The sequence below is a fragment of the Microtus pennsylvanicus genome, chromosome 3 (genome assembly GCF_037038515.1).
Source record: "Microtus pennsylvanicus isolate mMicPen1 chromosome 3, mMicPen1.hap1, whole genome shotgun sequence".
NCBI classification, from domain to species: domain Eukaryota; kingdom Metazoa; phylum Chordata; class Mammalia; order Rodentia; family Cricetidae; genus Microtus; species Microtus pennsylvanicus.
Window position 1 is genome coordinate 49993335 of NC_134581.1, and position 18255 is coordinate 50011589.

General features: G+C 42.8%; 1 protein-coding gene across 11 annotated transcripts in view; it reads left to right on the top strand.

The window, feature by feature from the left end:
- The first annotated feature begins 9884 nt into the window (after positions 1–9884).
- Positions 9885–18255, top strand: part of Rnf111 (ring finger protein 111) — a 76274-nt gene continuing 67903 nt past the window's right edge. For 2 of the 11 annotated variants that reach the window (XM_075965327.1, XM_075965328.1), the window contains exon 1: positions 9885–10245. The gene's annotated coding sequence lies outside the window, so the exon portion shown is untranslated. Of the gene's footprint in view, positions 10246–10322; positions 10661–18255 lie in introns of those variants that run through there. The other 9 variants (XM_075965330.1, XM_075965331.1, XM_075965332.1 and 6 more) reach the window with 7 other exon arrangements.

Sequence of the window (18255 nt, forward strand, 5' to 3'; positions counted from 1 at the left end):
ACACCACAGAATCTGGACTTTGGGTGGTTTTGTTTGTCAAACTAAGGATTTAGGACCTGAAGATGATGAAGAGTTATTAAAGGATTTTAAGCAGTTTATTGTCTCAGTTTTTGCCCTGTCCTGACAGTTATTTTGTGTACAACTGATGGGGGTATGGGAGTATAGAGGAAAACCCAGAAAACCAGAAGGCAGCTATTGTATTTCAGGCACGAGCTCTCTCCTTCCTTACTGGCCGTGGTGGTGGCGGCGGTGGCGCACACCTTTAATCCCAGCACTCGGGAGGCAGAGGCAGGCGGATCTCTGTGAGTCTGAGGCCAGCCTGGTCTACAGAGTGAGTTCCAGGACAAAACTGAAGCTGCAGCACCTGACCTCTAGTCTCAAGTGTTTTCTAGTGGGGCACCCTGTTTCTTTTGTCACCATTATCTCTGCCACTATGTCAGGGGCTAAGACAGGGTTTCTCTGTGTAGCCCTGGTTGTCCTGGGACTCACAGAGATCCACTTGCTTCTGCATCCCGAGTGCTGGGATTAAAGGTGTACACCACTATTTTGATGTTTTCTTTTCCTGTTTTTTGTTTGTTTTCATTTTTTGAGACAGGGTTTCTCTGTAAAACAGCCCTAACTGTCCTGGAACTTGCTTTGTAGGCCAGGCTGGCCTCGAATTCACAGAGATCTGCCTGCCTCTGCCTTCTGAGTAATGGAATTAATGGCATGCACCAACACCACCCAGTTTATTCTGATGTTTTTCATCTGTGTTCCAATCACTCTATCCAGTCAGTCACTTCCAAACTTTCTACCTTGGTAAATGGTACCTTGTGATTCATAGAAAAATCAAGGACATTCAATGGGCAGGCTTGATTTACCCCCATAAGCAAACAAACCTAATTTCATTTATCTTATCACTTCTTCTCACCTGTTTCAGTAGAATGACTAATTTTATGTATCTGAGAACCCATTATTCTCCAAGAATTATTGGGTCCATTTTCATTTGCTTCTTTTTTCTTAACTTTCCCCATCAACATACCAAAAGGATTTTTTTTGACTCTCTATCCTGCTAGATTTTTCTCTTTTCCATTCACTATTAATTTAATGAAATAGTACCAATTCTAGTGTAACTAATGTTCGATACTTTGTATACTAGGAATTCTCAGCTGAGATGCTGACATCTTAGTCCAGATGACTCTTTGCTGTGTGTTGATGTGGGAGTGTCATATATCAATCTGTTGATTTCTTTGGCTAAGCAATAAAGAAACTGCTAGGCCCATTGGATAGGCCCACCCTTAGGTGGGTGGAGTAAACAGAACAGAACGCTGGGAGGAAGAGGAAGTGAGGTCAGACTCCACAGCTCTCCTCTCGGGAGCAGACGCAAGAGAGAGACGCCATGCTACCTGCTCCAGGGAAGACACACGCTATGAAGCTCCTACCCAGGATGGACTTAGGCTAGAATCTTCCCGGTAAGCGCACCTAGGGGCGCTACACAGATGATTAGAAATGGGCTAAATTAATATGTGACAATTAGCCAGTAAGGGCTAGAGCTAAGGGCCAAGCAGTGTTTAAAAGAATACAGTGTCTGTGTAATTATTTCAGGCCATAAGCTAGCCGGAGCCGGGCGGCTGGGGTATTGGGGACGCAGCCCAGCCGCCGCTCCCCCTATTACTACAAATGACGCCCAGACGTGTGGCTAACTAAACCCACTTACAAAACCTGAGAAGGCTTAAAAATAAGGGAGAGAGCATTTAACACAGATTTTTGCTGTTTGTTGGTGGCGTGCTGTAGAGAGATTTCCTGATTCGGCAAGAGCAGCAGAAAAACGCTGCGTCATTTCAAAGCGCGGCTTCCTGGGGCTGTGCCGCCAGTGCAAACTCTGGCTTTATGTTTGTGTTCCCGCTTGGGATCGGAAGGAGAGTGCTCTGAGACCGTGCGATGACTCAGAGCTCCCCGCCTGCTCCTGGGCAGAAGGCAGAATCAGGCTTAGGCAGGCGGAAGAGCATGGCGGATTCCTGCCGCCATACAGAGACGTGTTTTTAGACTGCACAGTGCTCTGCCTGTCAGATTTGGATGTTACTTGGATGAAAAGAATTTCTGTGCTGCACGCTCAGTCTCAGAATTAAAGTGCTGAGTGCCGCTCCTACCTGGTAGCCCCAAGAGGCTTCCTGACTCAGCTTCAGCTGCAAAACCCTGCAGCTCATTAAGAGGTCCTGCCACGAAACACTTAAACGGTGTTGACGAAAAGCTGAATGCATGCTTTTTGGTTTTCAGCCGTAGCAGGAAAAAAGCTGTGCCGTTTTAAAATGCCGGCTTTCTGGGCCATCCTGCCAGGGCAAACTCTGACTGTTTGAGGCAGGAGGGCCGGCTACCAAGAGAGGACTTGAGTGTTGTCTGTTGTAGCTCGCTGGCTGGCAGGGACCTTGAAATGCTATAAACATGGCTGCAGCCTGTATTTCCGCCATGAGGCTGGAAAGCTAAGGAATGGACTGGATCTAGCTGGCAAAGCCACGCCTTTAGTCCTACTGATATTGCTTGGTAAATTAAAGACTCATGTGGTCAGAAAAACAGAGAGAGATACAGTAAAGAGATTCAAAGACAAAGAAAAATTTTAAATGATTTACAGTGTTAAAAATATATGCAGACTAAAAGTTAAAATTCTTAAAGCAAACTTCTGTGACTTCAAGGTGTGGTAGCACACGCCTTTAATCCCAGTGCTTAGAAGGCAGAGATAAACAGATCTCTGTGAGTTCAAGGTGTAGTAGCACACGCCTTTAATCCCAATGCCTGGGAGGCAGAGACAGGTGGATCTCTGAGAGTTCAAAGACAGCCTGGTCTACAGGGTTATTCCAGGTCAAAGATATGCGCTCAAAAAACAAAACCTTAACTTAGGAATGTCGCAGCTTAGATTCTTAAGTGCCTAGTGATTTAAAGGCGCAAATCAAAAGTGCTCCTGGATAGTAAAAAATTGCAGATTCACAATAGGACAGATTCAGACCGCTAAATGAGTCACACTGTTGGATGAATGTACGTAGGCTTGGGAGAGAGAAGAAAAAGAATATAGAAAATAAAGTTAATGTTAAAAAAAAAAAGGTAAAGTCTTTAAAGAGACAGAATAAAGTAAAGTGATAGAGTAAAAATAAGCCGCGTAAAGATGAAAAATTCACAGAGAGTCTGGATTCTTTGTATTATTGTGTTTTCTTTAAAATTTTTGACTGTGAAGGAGCTAAGTACAGAGAGACATTTCATTACATGGGCTGCCAAGCTAAACCAGAATGGATATAAGGGTATTACGATTTCAGAATTTGGGTCTAAGGATATGATGCTTTGGAGAGAGTCTTCTTTTGTTTTCACAGAGGATGAGACTCTATGGATTTCTTCTATTCCGATTTGGTATGATGGACCACGTCCTCCTGAAGGGTTGCTGTGAACATCTTCAGAAAATTGCTTTGCTCAACTGCCAACTGAGATAAACCTGGCACACAGGTTACACCCTAAATAATCTGATTAACGACGCCCCCATTCAGCAGGAAGCAGTTTGGAGTGAAAAAACTGCGCCCATATTCCCAAATATAGTTTATAAATGTTCTTTTACATTTAAAGGGGGAAATGATATAGGTATGAATAATTTGCATTGGTATGGATTTTAAGGTCAATTTTGTTATATGTATAAATGTTTCTGATGTAACTTTTACTTGATAACTGTTTTGTTATATGTAATTTTGCTATGTTAAGGTTAAAGCCTTCCTTTTTTTGTTTAAACAGAAAAAGGGGAAGTGATGTGGGAGTGTCATATATCAATCTGTTGATTTCTTTGGCTAAGCAATAAAGAAACTGCTAGGCCCATTGGATAGGCCCACCCTTAGGTGGGTGGAGTAAACAGAACAGAACGCTGGGAGGAAGAGGAAGTGAGGTCAGACTCCACAGCTCTCCTCTCGGGAGCAGACGCAAGAGAGAGACGCCATGCTACCTGCTCCAGGGAAGACACACGCTATGAAGCTCCTACCCAGGATGGACTTAGGCTAGAATCTTCCCGGTAAGCGCACCTAGGGGCGCTACACAGATGATTAGAAATGGGCTAAATTAATATGTGACAATTAGCCAGTAAGGGCTAGAGCTAAGGGCCAAGCAGTGTTTAAAAGAATACAGTGTCTGTGTAATTATTTCAGGCCATAAGCTAGCCGGAGCCGGGCGGCTGGGGTATTGGGGACGCAGCCCAGCCGCCGCTCCCCCTATTACTACAGTGTGTGGTACCCTGCCCACTGTCCAGTGCTTAGCACCTCTTACTAGATATCAGTAGCATTTCCCCAGTTGTGACAACCCAAACCATCACTCAGTTTTGTCAAGTAATACCTGAGTGTCAAAACCACTTTTATCAAGATAATTTATGAAACTGGTCACGTTTACAGATCTCTTTATTGTTGTACCAACAGGCATCTCATGAATCCTTGATCACACACTTCATTGTTAAATTCCACTGCCTGTGTATCTTGAGCTTCCTCCCTTCATCCTAACACATTAATTTCCTCTTGGAGTTTCTTTTCATCTTCCATTCTGTTTCCTCTCCCTTCTACTCTGGTCAAACTCATCAAAGTCATTGCTTCAACTGTCAGATCCACATGCTAATGGATCCAAAGGTCCAACATTAGCCCAGTGGTCACCTGAATTTCAGACCTATGCACACAACAACCAAATGGAATCAACCCTTTAAGTAAACATTAGACACTTCAAAACTCTACTGGACAGAACAGACAAGTCTGCCTCTAATATAAAGTCCCCAACCCTAGAAACTGAGTTTGGTAAACCTATCTTTCTTGAATGGCATGAGCACTAACCACACACCCATTACCTTAAACTCAGAAGAGACTTCTTCATCCTTACATACCATTGGCCACCATCTTTCTTCTCATTCTTATTTATTTATTTGGTTGCAGATCTTGTTTATATTGCTCTTCATAAAAACACAAACTTTTGTCAGAGAATTCATATTTTGTAAAATAGTGTGAATTATGCAATTAAAACATTCCACTTTAAGGCTGCAGACTTGGTTTCTTTTATTGATTAATCAATTAATTTTTTCACAGCCTGATCAGTTTCCCCTTCCAGTTCCTCCTCCCACACCGCCTTCATATACTTCCTCTCCCATTTAGAAAAATGCACGCTTCTCAGGTATACGAATCAGCCATGGCATATCAAGCTGCAGCAAGACTAGGCATTTCCTCTCCTATTAAGGCTGAACTAGGCAACCAAGTAGGATGAACACAGTTAGAAACAACGCCTGCTCTCTCTACCAGAAGTCCCACAAGAGGACCAAGCCACACAACTGCAACACATATGCAGAGGGCCCAGGTCAGTCCCATGCAAGTTCTCTGTTTGGTGGTTCAGTCTCCTCGAGCCCCCATGAGTCCAGGTCAGTTGACTCTGTGTGTTTTCCCATGGTGTCCTTGGTCCATCTGCCTCCCATAATCCTTCCTCCTCCAGTTCCACAGGATTTCCCAAGGTCTACCTAATGTTTGGCTGTGAGTCTCTGCATCTGTCTCCTTCTGTTGCTGGTTGAAGCTTCTCTGATGACAATTGGGGTAGGCAATTATCTTAGGTCCATAGATCTGGCCTGAATTCCAGTAAAGGAGCTGGAGGTGTGGGCGGGGATAGAGCCAGGGGAGGGGATCCCCATTCTCATTTCTATCATCCTCATCCATACTCAGTTGCAATCCTGGCTTGTCTCCTACCACTGCTCTTCCCTCTTCCCAGCCTACCCTCTACTCTACACTGCAATGTTATCTCCAGGACTCAATTCTGATCACCAGTGCTCAGATTATGCTTTTTTTGTTGTTGTTGTTGAGACAGGATCTCACTATTCAGACCAACTTTCCTTAATGGCTTTCCATAATTTTAAGTAAAAACTACACATATTAGTATTTTTTACCTTTTTTTTTAAATTTCAGATGTCCTCAATCTACTTTTCTCTGTTCTTATCACTCATCTTTTAGTTACTCCCCAGTAAGTCAGCCAGTAGATCTTGGGAGGAAATTTGCTTGGTGCTGTTTCTGGCACAAAATTCGCTATCTTTTTTTTTAAATATATTCTTTAACTTTATTTTATGTACATTGGTGTGAAGGTATCAGCTCTCCTGGAACTAGAGTTACAGACAGACAGACAGTTGTGAGCTGCCATGTAGGTGCTGGGAATTGAACCTGGGTCCTCTGAAAGAGAAGCCAGTGCTCTTAACCACTGAGCCATCTCTCCAGCCCCAGAATTCTCTATCTTACTACAAGTGACTCTCTGTCCAGAGGTCTCTATTTGCTTCATGTAGCCATCCTTTCTCGTGTTGTAAAATTTGTTTTAAAACTTACTTCCTCCAGGTTCCTCTGTCTTGTTCCCTCCTCTTGTTGTCACAGCAATCTGACACTATCTAAGCATGTCCATGTCAAATATAAAGGATGGACTTCCTTCTCAGAGCCTAAGGAAACAGGGCAAGTAGGGCAGGGGTGATGTAGTTAGTACCTGCAGGGTCTGGCATATTCACAAGTGCTTGATCAATGGCCACTAAACAAACATCAGAGACACCGGAAGTTTAGACATGTGAAAAATATGCAGAGGGTAAGGGTGGGTTTGAAATAAGACAGAGGCAGAGCTGGAAGGATTTACCACTCAATTACAGGTAGGAAGTGAGGAAGACAGAGGACAGCAGAAGAGGAAGTTCAGGTTTCTATTTGGTGCTATTGACAGACAGGAGAGGATGAGACAGTGGAGAGCAGATTCTATAACAAGTATATTTTCTCATTTGGGGTATGATGTATATGAGATGCCTGTGTCCAAAACATATAATCATGAGATAAAATTACCTTTTGAGTTACTGGAAGTGATAGTGAAGAGTTTCTTTTTAAAAGCAGGTGGATAATATTTAATAGTGTATTTTCTTGTTCTGGCTGTTCTGAAACTTGATCTGTAGACCAGGCTGGCCTCAAAATCAGAGATCCACCTGCTTCTGCTTCCAAGTCCTGGAATTAAAGGTGTGCACCACCACGCCTGGCTAATAGTGCTTTTTCTTTAACCCAGTATCTTGATGTGGGAAACACATGCATATGTGTTGCTTTTATTTTTTATAATTTATTTTGCCTTCAAAAATTTCTTTATTCTTTAGCTGAGCATGGGGTAAGGAGTATGTTTTCACCAGCTACAGTTAAAAATAGCAACAGCAACAACCAAAAATCATTGTCAGTTTTAGTGCCCCACTATGATTGAATTTTCAACTGTGGCCCTGGGGGTTGAGACATGGGCTTTGCATACTAGAAAAGGTTCTACCACTGAGCCAAAACCAGGCCCAAAGCCATTGTTTTAAACCTGATGTCTAGGGCCAGAAGCCTAGAATCATCCTGTTTGGCCCTCAGGTGAATAAGTTTGTCCCTCTGTCGTTACGTCTCAGCTCAGGGCCATTCAGTCTTGATTGCTGAACTGGAAATTTTAGCAAGGAGTTTCTTATAATTCATAAATATTTTTCCTAATTACTTTATAGTGAATACAAACAAACATTTTTCAGTTGGGGAACAATTGTTAAGTTATTCTCTACTTGGAGAACAATAGTTTTTGACATGTTTTTAGATGAAGCAACTGAAGTTAGAGAGAGAAAAACCTCTTTTTGTATCTGTGTAGTTCAGATGGTGTCACTGTCCTTAACTGGAAACAGAATTCTGTGGTTGAGACTGTAGCTCAGAGGTAGAGAGCACTTGCCTCTCTGGGGTTCAATTTCCAGCACCATGTGTTGCTTTTATTGGTTAATGAATAAAGCTGCTTTGGACAATGACTTAGCAGAATATAGCCAGGCTGGAATATATATAGAGAGAGTAGGCAGAGTCAAAGAGGTGCCATGGAACCTTATCAGTAGGCCACAGCTTCGTGGTAATACATAGATTAATAGAAATGGGTTAATTCAAGAAATACTCCTGAGACATCTGCTAAACAGTGTTGTAACTAATATAGTTTCTGTGTGATTATTCGGGTCTGGGCGGCTGAGAAACAAACGAGCAGTCTCCACCTACAGGGTTTCTACTGCTGTGAAGAGACACCATGATCATAGCAAGTTTATAAAGGAAAAACATTTAACTGGCTTTCATACATTTTCAGAGGTTTATTCCATTTTCATCATGGTGCGACATGGTGGCATGCAGGAAGACATGGTGCTGGAGAAGGAGCTGAGAGTCCCGTATCTTGATGCAGTGGAAACAGGAAGTGGTCTGTTTCACTAGGTGTGGATTTAGCATATACGAGACCTCAAAGCTCTCCTCCACAATGACACACTTCCTCCAACAAGACCACACCTACTCCAACAAGTTCACACCTCCTATTAGTGCCACTCCCTTTGGGGCACCGTTTTCTTTCAGGCCACCATACCCAGAGTTTCTCAACCATGAGAACACGTTAGGCCCAGGCTGGGCATGTGTTTCAGTGGTAGCACACATGAGGCTCTCAGTTTGATTCCAAGCACCACAAAAAGAAAAAAAAAAAGCAAACAAACGAAGAAACAGTTTTGGTCTAGAGAATTTCATTGAAGGCAATCCTATGCAAATAGGTGGCATTGGCTGCATCCTTTTTTCCTGCTTAGATGGCCACTCCCTTCATGTTACAACACAAAACATTTCCAGGTGTCACTGGCCAGTGGGAAGGGATTAGGCCATTTGTATCTTGGCATGTGAGTGTTTTTATGATGCGTAGCCAGAATTCCTGGCCGTTTGATACCGTGTTGGACTTGATTTCAGAATCAATTCACCTTCTTCTGATTTGTATTCAGTATCATGTGTGATTTGGGAATCATTTGTTGTGAAAACACCACAGACAATCTTGGTATCCATCAGTTTAATACAACAAAGTAAAAATATTCCTGGAACATACAATCAAAAGTAAAACGTGTTGGGCTTTTCACATTTTTGGACCGTCGCTCTGAAAGTTGATGTAGCTAATACAAACGCAATGGTGCTTTATTTCAAGAGTTCAAGAGCCATACGCGGTATGAGTCTCTACCTCATTAAAGAATACATCAAAAGCTTTAGGAAGAAAAGGAGAGGGCTGGAAATAGAGGCTTGAGATATCGTGAGTCAACATGTCAAGGGCTCAATAGTCCAGGTGGTATTCTATGTTTAAAGAGAAGCAATTAGGGGCACTTAGGAAATCTAGAACCAAAGCTCTTTCATTTTCCCTCGTTTTTAATTTAAAAACATCTTCTTCACTGAATATAGAGAACATGAGTGAATAGAATTATTGAAAAGCTGGTGTATAAGAACTTTATATGAATTGTCATATTTGACCTTACAAGATCTTTTTTTTTTAATAGCATGTAAGGATATCCTGGTTTATAAAGGAGGAAACTGAGAGTTAAAATGGTGTACTAAATCAGCTCTCTGACCGAAAGTCTGTCTGACTGCAGAACGCACACTCTGTCCTTGCCTCTTGTCCTCGTAGGGCACACAATGAAACATTGGAATCTTCTTGCTTTGTGAGGTTATTACGAAGTCTTCTGAGTATAAGCTCCCAGGCTATCAAACAGCACTCTTGAAATGATTCTGGAAACAATTCACTTCAACAGCGAGATATGATCTCCGGTTTAAGTATCATTTGCTGGGAAAGACACCCATGTTTTTGCTTTAAGAGAGCTGCAAGTGCAGTCAAGAAGGTGTAGTTGTAATTTCAAGCAGAGAAAAAGTAACCACGATGTGGGCAGAATTATGTTTAAGTGTTGTTGAGCCCAAAATCACCGAAGAAAATGAACCCAACGAGCTTATTTTTAACAGTGCTCATCTGGGCCAACAGTCCGCGAAAGCCAATGCAAAGGGGAAAAGGCTGGGACACGGCCGGGGGCGGGTCCGGTAGCCGCCGGTCCACGCACGCGCAGACAGATCGACGTGAGAGGGCGTGTAGGTCCGGCGCACTTGCTTTCCGAACTGTCGTAAAAGCCCCCGGTGTCGCGCTCGCGCAGTCGGGGAGGGCCGGGCCAGGCTGCGGCGGCGGCGATGGTGGCGGGGAGCCGGGACTGCGCGGCGTAGACACGCCGGCCGTTCAGGGTCGCGAGGGCGCGTGGGCCACGATCAGGTGTTCTGAGCGGTGTCGGGCCGAGCCGGGCTCAGCCGCACGCTCGGCCGCGGCGTTGACAGACGCCCTCCTGAGGAGAACCACCCGGTCCGTCTCAGCCTCGCCTTACTTGGCCGAGCGGTGTTTGCCGGCCCGCGCCAGCGAGCCCCGGACCTGGCCGCACGGGGGCTGCGGACTCGGGTGAGGGCGCCGGCGGAAAGAGGGGTGCGGGGGAGGGGAGCGGCGCTGCGGCGCTTGCGCGCTGCGGGGGAGGGGCCGAGCCGTGGGGGGAGAAAGAGGAAGGGCCGCGGCCGGCGGCCAGGGTCGGCGGCAGGGGGATGACCGCGGGTCCCGGGTGGCGCGGAGCGGCTCATTGTGTCGGGGTGAGAGTCCGCCCGCGGACACACCCACAGCCTCCTGTGCGGGAGTGGGTGAGGGGATCGCGCCCTGTCGCTGCTGCTCGCCGGCAGGACGGGGGCTGAAGGCCGAGGCGTGGGGGTGACAATGGAGTGAAGAAGGTAACCCGGGCCGATGCTGGGAGCCGCCCGGGGCGGGCGAGCACGCGCAGTCCGTGGAGCAGGAGAGAGACGCGTCTGATATTGTGTGGAGTTGGCTGGTTAGTCATTAAAAAAAGATGTTTTCTTTATCCTGCCTAGATAATTGATCGCAGTCAGCAGTGGTGCGGTGGAAGCATCGGTTTTTGTACTGACAAATAGAGGTTTGTCACCACACTAACTAGATTATAGGGCTTTGTAGATAACGTCTTAAAGCAAGTGTGAGTTTTAGCGTTCGAAAAACAAAACAAAAAGAACCCCAACAACCAGGAAGTTATAGCGCTTTCATCTAATTTGCTCATGTCTAGTTTGGGGTGACTCCATTGTACTGTTGAGAGCTTTCCTGTTATTTGATTTACGTACAGAGTGAGTTTAGAACTCCCGAGTAGCCGCGAGACAGCTGACAGAGACTTCATTGTAAGAGTTCTGATAGCTCTTAAACCAGACTTCGTTCCATTTGGCGTTTTGTCTTTAATTTTCGGCACCTCTTTCACCAAAACGAACAGAATGGGAAAAAAGATGAACTGAGGTTACCTCTCCTTGCCCGTTTGTGTTTGCAAAAACTATCTTGTGATCTTGAGTTTATGTAGGCCTTCTTTCCATAATTCTTACTTTACTTAGCCTTATTAGAATCGGGATCTACATTTAAAAAAAGTCGTTCGAATGAGTGTATGTCAGTGTGTGGGTCCGTGCGTGTGTGTGCAGGTGCCTTTGGAGGTCAGAAGAGGATCTAAGAGCTGCAATTAAGGGAGATTTTGTACTGTGTAGGTGCTGGAACCCCCATGTTGTGTCCTCTACAAGAATAGTAAGCACTCTTGAACCCGAACCATTTCTCCAGCTCCGGATCTATATTTTGATAGTTTCTTACTATGTGATTTTTGTTTTTGCTTTTTCTTTTAGTTACCAGTTTCTGTACAAACTGGTAACTGTAGTATTTTGTTACATTGTGACATAGGTTATAAGGAAACTCTTATAACATCTGAAGAGAGAAAGAAACAAGTTAGCTTTAAATGTTACCTTTGTAGCAGGAGTGCTGGGATGGCTCAAGCCTTTAATCCCAACATTCGGGAGGCAGAGGCAGGGCTATCTCAGTGAGTTCAAAGGCTAGCCTGATCTACCTAGTGGGTTCTAGGATGGCCCCAGCTACATAAAGAGACCCTACCCTGTCTTTAATACCTACCCCGAAAATATGTATTACTTTTGCTACTCCGTTAGGGTTTAACCATGAACAAATGATTTCATTGTATTCTGATTGCTTGTCACCTAAGAAGAGTCTCAGTAGTATTTGAAAAAAAAAAATAGGATATTTGTGAATTGGCCTGAATGACATTGGGAAATATTAACAAGACTAGCCAGGGCTGGGCGTCATATGTGTGTGGTTTCTTTTGTCATCTTTCCCCTTGGTCTCTGTCTGTTGGTCACTTGTATCTCAGATGTTTCCTATGAACTAATTGTCCTTCAGCTCTTAGACTCAGGGATCTTCCCGCTTTGGCTTTCTGAGAAGCTTAGACTACAGGTTTCTAATTCTGTATTTGGGTCTATATTTTGTGTTTCACAAAAGCTTTTAATGAAGAGTGCACGGGTTATGTTCAGCAGGTTTCGCTCTGGAACTTAATGTTTGTGAGAAATTGACATGTTTCTACTCATGTTCCAGGAGAACAGCAGTTACTTGCATGAAGCAAAGGAACCATAAATTATTCAGCAGGTGCATCTGTGTATGTTTTTTCTTTCAAGTTGAAAATATGGAATAGAAAACTCATTCCATCAAAACAGTGCTTTAAGTGTTTATTTTATATATGTCATGGTAAGGAAGGTCTTTGGTATTATATTTTAGTTATGGCTTAGTTGTATGTGCCCCTGCTTTGACCCTAACCTGGTGGGCTGGAACTTTATAGGGAGAAATATGACTGACAGTACAAAAAATAATAATTAAGATTTGTTAGAATATGGCATTCATATTCTGGGGGTGACATTATCTTTAAAGAAGAAAAACCAAAACCGGTCTAGCCAGTGTTGGTGGCATGTGCCTTTAATTCCAGCACTCAGGAGGCAGAGGCAGGTGGATCTCTGAGTTCGAGACCGGCCTGGTCTACAGAGCGAGTTCCAGGACAGGTCCAAAGCTACACAGAGAGACACCTGTCTCGAAAAACAAAACAAAAACCAACCAAACAAACAAACAAAAAACAGGTCTAGAGACAGTAATGTGGGTTTTAGGTGTAGTGTGGTTGTTATACATTGGCTCTTTGAGTGTATTGTTAACTTTCCCTGAGTTTATAGCTTTCTCAATTAGTAAAACAAGTGTACGATTGATAAATGTTCATTTCTGGCCTCTGTTTTAGGGTGTGTGTGTGCTACATATAATAGCTTCTATTTTTAGTTCTTTTGGTATTCACTGTTGGATTCCCAGATCTCCAGAAATGCTCTATGGGGAGTATAAATGCAGTCATGATACATGTATGCAAATAAAAACCATACATATGCATTAACCTATGATGAAGCCATATTTGTTCTAAATAGTAATTTCTATTGGAGAAATTACTAAAAGTTTTTTGTTTGTTTTCTGTTTTCCTGAGATCGGGATTATAAGATTGCTTTAACATATCTCACATATCTCAGGCTGGCCTCTAAGTCATGACACACTCCTGCTTTAGTCCCAAAGTGACGGAGATTGAAGTATGAACTGCTATCCAGCTTTACCAATTTTTGCAGTTTTTAGTAAGTTCTAAATACATGAATGTTCCCTCCCTTCTTCCGTCTCTCCTCCCTCTCTCCCTCTCTTTTTTTGAAACCAGGTTTTCAGGTATCTCAGGCTGACCTTGAACTTGCTGAAAAGCCAAAGAGTATCTTGAATTTCTCTGTGTGTCTTTTATTTATTTTTTTTTTTTTTTGAGACAGGGTTTCTCAGTCTAGTCCTAGCTGTCCTGGACTCACTCTGTAGACCAGGCTGACCTCAAACTCACAGAGACCCAACTGCCTCTGCCTTCTGAGTGCTGGGATTAGAGGCATGTACCACCACTGCCTGGCTGGTGATGGTGCTTTTAATTAAAAACAACAACAACCCCCCCCCCAAAAAAAAAACCCTAACCAACAAAAGTCCCAAATAACATATTTTTCTTTCAGAAATGTATGATTATTGTTCAGCAAAGTCCAGAATTATATTTTTTTAATTTTTTTTTTTTTTTGGTTTTTTAAGACAGGGTTTCTCTGTGGCTTTGGAGCCTGTCCTGGAACTAGCTCTTGTAGACCAGGCTGGTCTCGAACCGCCTGCCTCTGCCTCCCGAGTGCTGGGATTAAAGGCGTGTGCCACCACCGTCCGGCTCAGAATTATATTTGACTGCCTTGTACTCTCTTCTCTCTCTTGTATCTCCCAGGTTGGTGCCCAAATTCCTACAGGTACTCAGAAATTGCCATCAGATGAAAAGCAAGTTAAAAATGATAAAAACACATAGCAGAACTAATATTTTACACAGAGTCTGTACATAATTTTCTCAAGAAGTATGCATTGAATGTGTTATGCTGTAGGTACTGCCACTGACTGGTCGGCAAGGATGAAGGTGCTGTCTTCATGAAACGACATTCTGTTGAGTGGCAACCTCATAAATAGGATAGGTTGTGGTGAGTGCCTCAAAGGAATAAGATCATGGAGTAGAGAATGAATAGAAGTGTGGGGTTCTTGTATGGATCGAAAGGTGGTGCAAGCACTTTTTAGAGGTGATCTCAGATGGGATAAAGATACTTTGTTTACTGATAATGTCCATAGATTTTATAGGTGGAGACTGGAGAGCCGGGCGGTGGTGGTGCACGCCTTTAATACACCAGCACTCAGGACGCAGAGGCAGGTGGATATCTGTGAGTTCGAGGCCAGCCTGGTCTATAAGAGCTAGTTCCAGGACAGGCTCCAAAATAAACAAACAAACAAAAAGGATGGAGATTTAGTTCTGGGGTTGAGTCCACTGAGTGCTTGCCTTAATTTTTCAAGGCCCTGAGTTCAATAATCTTCAGCACTGAGAAAAAAGAAATGATATGGGTGGTTCAGTAGTAGAATTCTTATCTGTATCTATACATGTGTGCACATCTTCATGTGTATATGGAGGCCAGAGGACAACCTTGAGTGTTGGCCCTCAGGTGCCGTATTACTCAGGGTTCTCAAGAGGTACAGAACTTACTGAATGGATCTATTTAGTATAGAAAGGGGATGTGTTAGAGTGACTTACAGGTGTGACCCTGCTAGTCCAGCTGTGACTGTCTCCCAGTGGAAAGTCCAAGAACCAGACGGTTATTCAGCCCATGAGGCTGAGGGTCTCAGCTCATACTGGTGTATGAAAGTATAGGTATACTGGATGTCTTCGTGTACTCCAGAATCCAGCAGAAGTAGGCTCCTATGCCAGTGAAGAAATAAATTTGCCAGCAAGAATGAGGTCAAGCAGGCAAAGAACAAAAGCTCCCTTTTTCCATGACCTTATAGGCTGCCACCAGAAGGTGTGGCCCAGATTAAAATGGATCTTCCCACCTCAAAAGATCTGGATTAAAGGTAGGTCTTCAATGAAAACATGTTAATTTAAGCAAAATCTCTCACAAATGTACCCAGACACTTAGGTTTTAGTTAATCACAGATGTAGTCAAATTGACAACCAAGAATAGCCATAACGTATGCTGTCCACCTTGGTTTTTCTGTGATTGGGGAGGAGATAGAGGTAAGGGACAGGGTCTGTTATTGGCCTGTCATTCAGTAGGCTAGAAGAGTTTCAGGGATCCACCTGTTTCCCTCCCCAGCACTGGTATTACTACAGAGTGTGCACATTATAGACAATTCCTGTAATCTTTTTTTTTTTCTTTTTTTGGTTTTTCGAGACAGGGTTTCTCTGTGGTTTTGGAGCCTGTCCTGGAACTAGCTCTGTAGACCAGGCTGGTCTCGAACTCACAGAGATCTGCCTGCCTCTGCCTCCCAAGTGCTGGGATTAAAGGTGTGTGCCACCACCGCCCTGCTCAATTCCTGTAATCTTTTAGTATAGTTCACAGCCATTCTACCACCTGTACATGGGTGTTTGTTTTATTATTTATCTTAAATTTATTTTGTTTTGAGACAAGGTCTTACTATGTAGACTTGGGTGGCCGGCTGCCCTGTAGACCAGGGTGGCCTTGAACTTACAGAAAACTACCTGTGCTTCCCTAATGCGGGTAGTAAAGTTGTGACACCATGCCCAGCCTTATTTTTAAAAATTTATCCATTTTTTCAAGCAATGTTTAGTCTATTTTTTTTAAAGACTTTATTTATTAAGTATACAGTGTTCTGCCAGAAGAGGGTACCAGATCCCACTATAGATGGTTGTGAACCACCATGTGGTTGCTGGGAATTGAACTCAGGACCTCTGGAAGAGCAGCCAGTGCTCTTAACCTCTGAGCCATTTCTCCAGCCCCTATTTAGTTTACTTTTGAACCAACTGGATTACAGGTGGATGTTGCTGTGCCTACCTGTTATATATAACACAATCTATTTGTTTTTGCAAGGTGTGCATTATTCAGTATTTTATTTATTTGTTTGTTTATTTCAAGGCAGGGTTTTTCTGTATCTTTGGAGCCTTGATTTTCTTAAAATTTAACCAATCCAACCTATCATAAGTTCAAAGCTAAAGCAGATAATAGGAACTTGCTTACTGCTGTGAAACCAGACATTAAGAGAGTCATCAAAATGTATAGCATTTATTTCTCATTATTTTGGAAACTTTTATGTGTTAGTTTTTTAGGGTGTAATGCTATTACTTTTTACAAATGTACTCAGTTTTACTTTTGAATGTATCATTAGTAGATAAAAGCTATATCTCAAAATTGGGATCCGTAGGGTGTGAAGACCTTCAAGAGCCAAAATAGCTAAGAACTGCTGCTCCAGAGTGAGCATCTTTAAAAATCTTTTTTTTACATTTATTTATTGTTTGTATACAGTGCATACACATGCAACATGGCAGACATGTAGAGGAAAAAACAACAGCGTCAATTCTTCTTCTATCATGTAGATCCTGAGGATTGAACTTTGGTCATCAGGGTGAGCAACAAGCACCTTTACCTGCTGAGCCATCCTGTGGGCTCTGTCTTTTGGTTTCTTATGGTAAATGAGACTATGCTTCTTCATTTTTTTCCCCTTAGTGTAGTTAGTGGGCAGGTGGGGACAGGGCGTGGAGCCCCTGGGCCTCTTTCCAACGTGCTAGGCAAGTGTAGCACCAATAAACTGTACTGGTTGCAATTTTTCAGTTATTTTTAATAGAACTCAGCAAACACTGATTGAATGCCAACTCTGTGTTCTACCTAACCTTTGGAATAGAAAATAAATAAAGTTTATAAAAATGAAATAGAGGAAATAGTGGTTGAAGTTAACTTTGTGTCTTTGTTTGCTTTTCATAAGCAGGTTAAAATTGTGATAACTCTTTAGAATTTGAAGTGCATAAGGCAGGTCTCTTGGACAAGGAAGCATCTGAACACAGACTTAAAGGGAGGGAGGGAGCATTCCGGGTGCCTAGATGCTGTTGCACTCAGTTCCTTCTGGAACCCCACTAGTCAGGAGGTGGTGGAGAGGGTGGGGGAAAAAAGTAGGTAACTCTGGGGACAGAGGTAGCAAGGTTCTTTGATTTCTATCTCTATTTTGAGAATTTCTATCATTTGGATGACATTTATTGCCATCTCTTGCTTTTTGTTGTTAAATTTTAAAGGATTGAAGAGTATTTGAGGTGAAGCTATGTGAATCATTTACTTTGTCTAAGCAGAGTAAACCTTCGTTTGTTTGTTTGTCTAAACAGAGTAAACCTTTGTTTGTTTGAGTACTGGGATTAAAGGTGTGTGCCACCACTGCCCAGCTCAAAATGAACTTTTGATAAATATGGTTAAATTAGATTACTGATGTGATCCCAGGCTTTCTTTGAAAATTTTAGTGCTAAAATAATGTTTATAATACGTAAAAAAAATGCACTCTTTGCATTTAAAGAGTAGATTGAGTTTACAAAAACTAAACCTAATACCTAATTCTTTAATATAGAATGTTTGTTAATGAAAAATTCATGTGTAAAATATTTAATTACAGAACGTAATACATTATGTATTTGGTGATGTTTTCTTTTTTTATTCATTTTTATTGAGCTCTACATTTTTTTCTGCTTCCCTCCCTGCCTCTCCCCTTTATGATGTTTTCTATGAAGTTATATTTCCTTTTAATTTTTTTTTCTGGTTTTTTGAGACAGGGTTTCTCTGTAGCTTTGGAGCCTGTCCTGGAACTAGCTGTTGTAGCCCAGGCTGGTCTCGAACTCACAGAGTGATTCTCCTGCCTCTGCCTCCCAAGTCCTGGGATTAAAGGCGTCCTCCACCACTGCCCGGCTAAAATTTTTTTATTTATTACTGTATATGTGTATATGATACCTGTGAGTGTGTACATGAGCATATCACAGTGCACACGTAAAGGAAAAAGGATGACTTTGAAGAATAGGGTCTTCCACCATGCAATCCAGGGACAGAACTCAGGTCATTGGCTTTCAGCGAGCACCCTTACCCTGAGATGTCCTACCAGCCCCAGTGCACCACCCATCAAAGCCCACCAGCTCTGCTTTTTTTTTTTAAATTTATTTATTTATTAAAGATTTCTGTCTCTTCCCTGCCACCGCCTCCCATTTCCCTC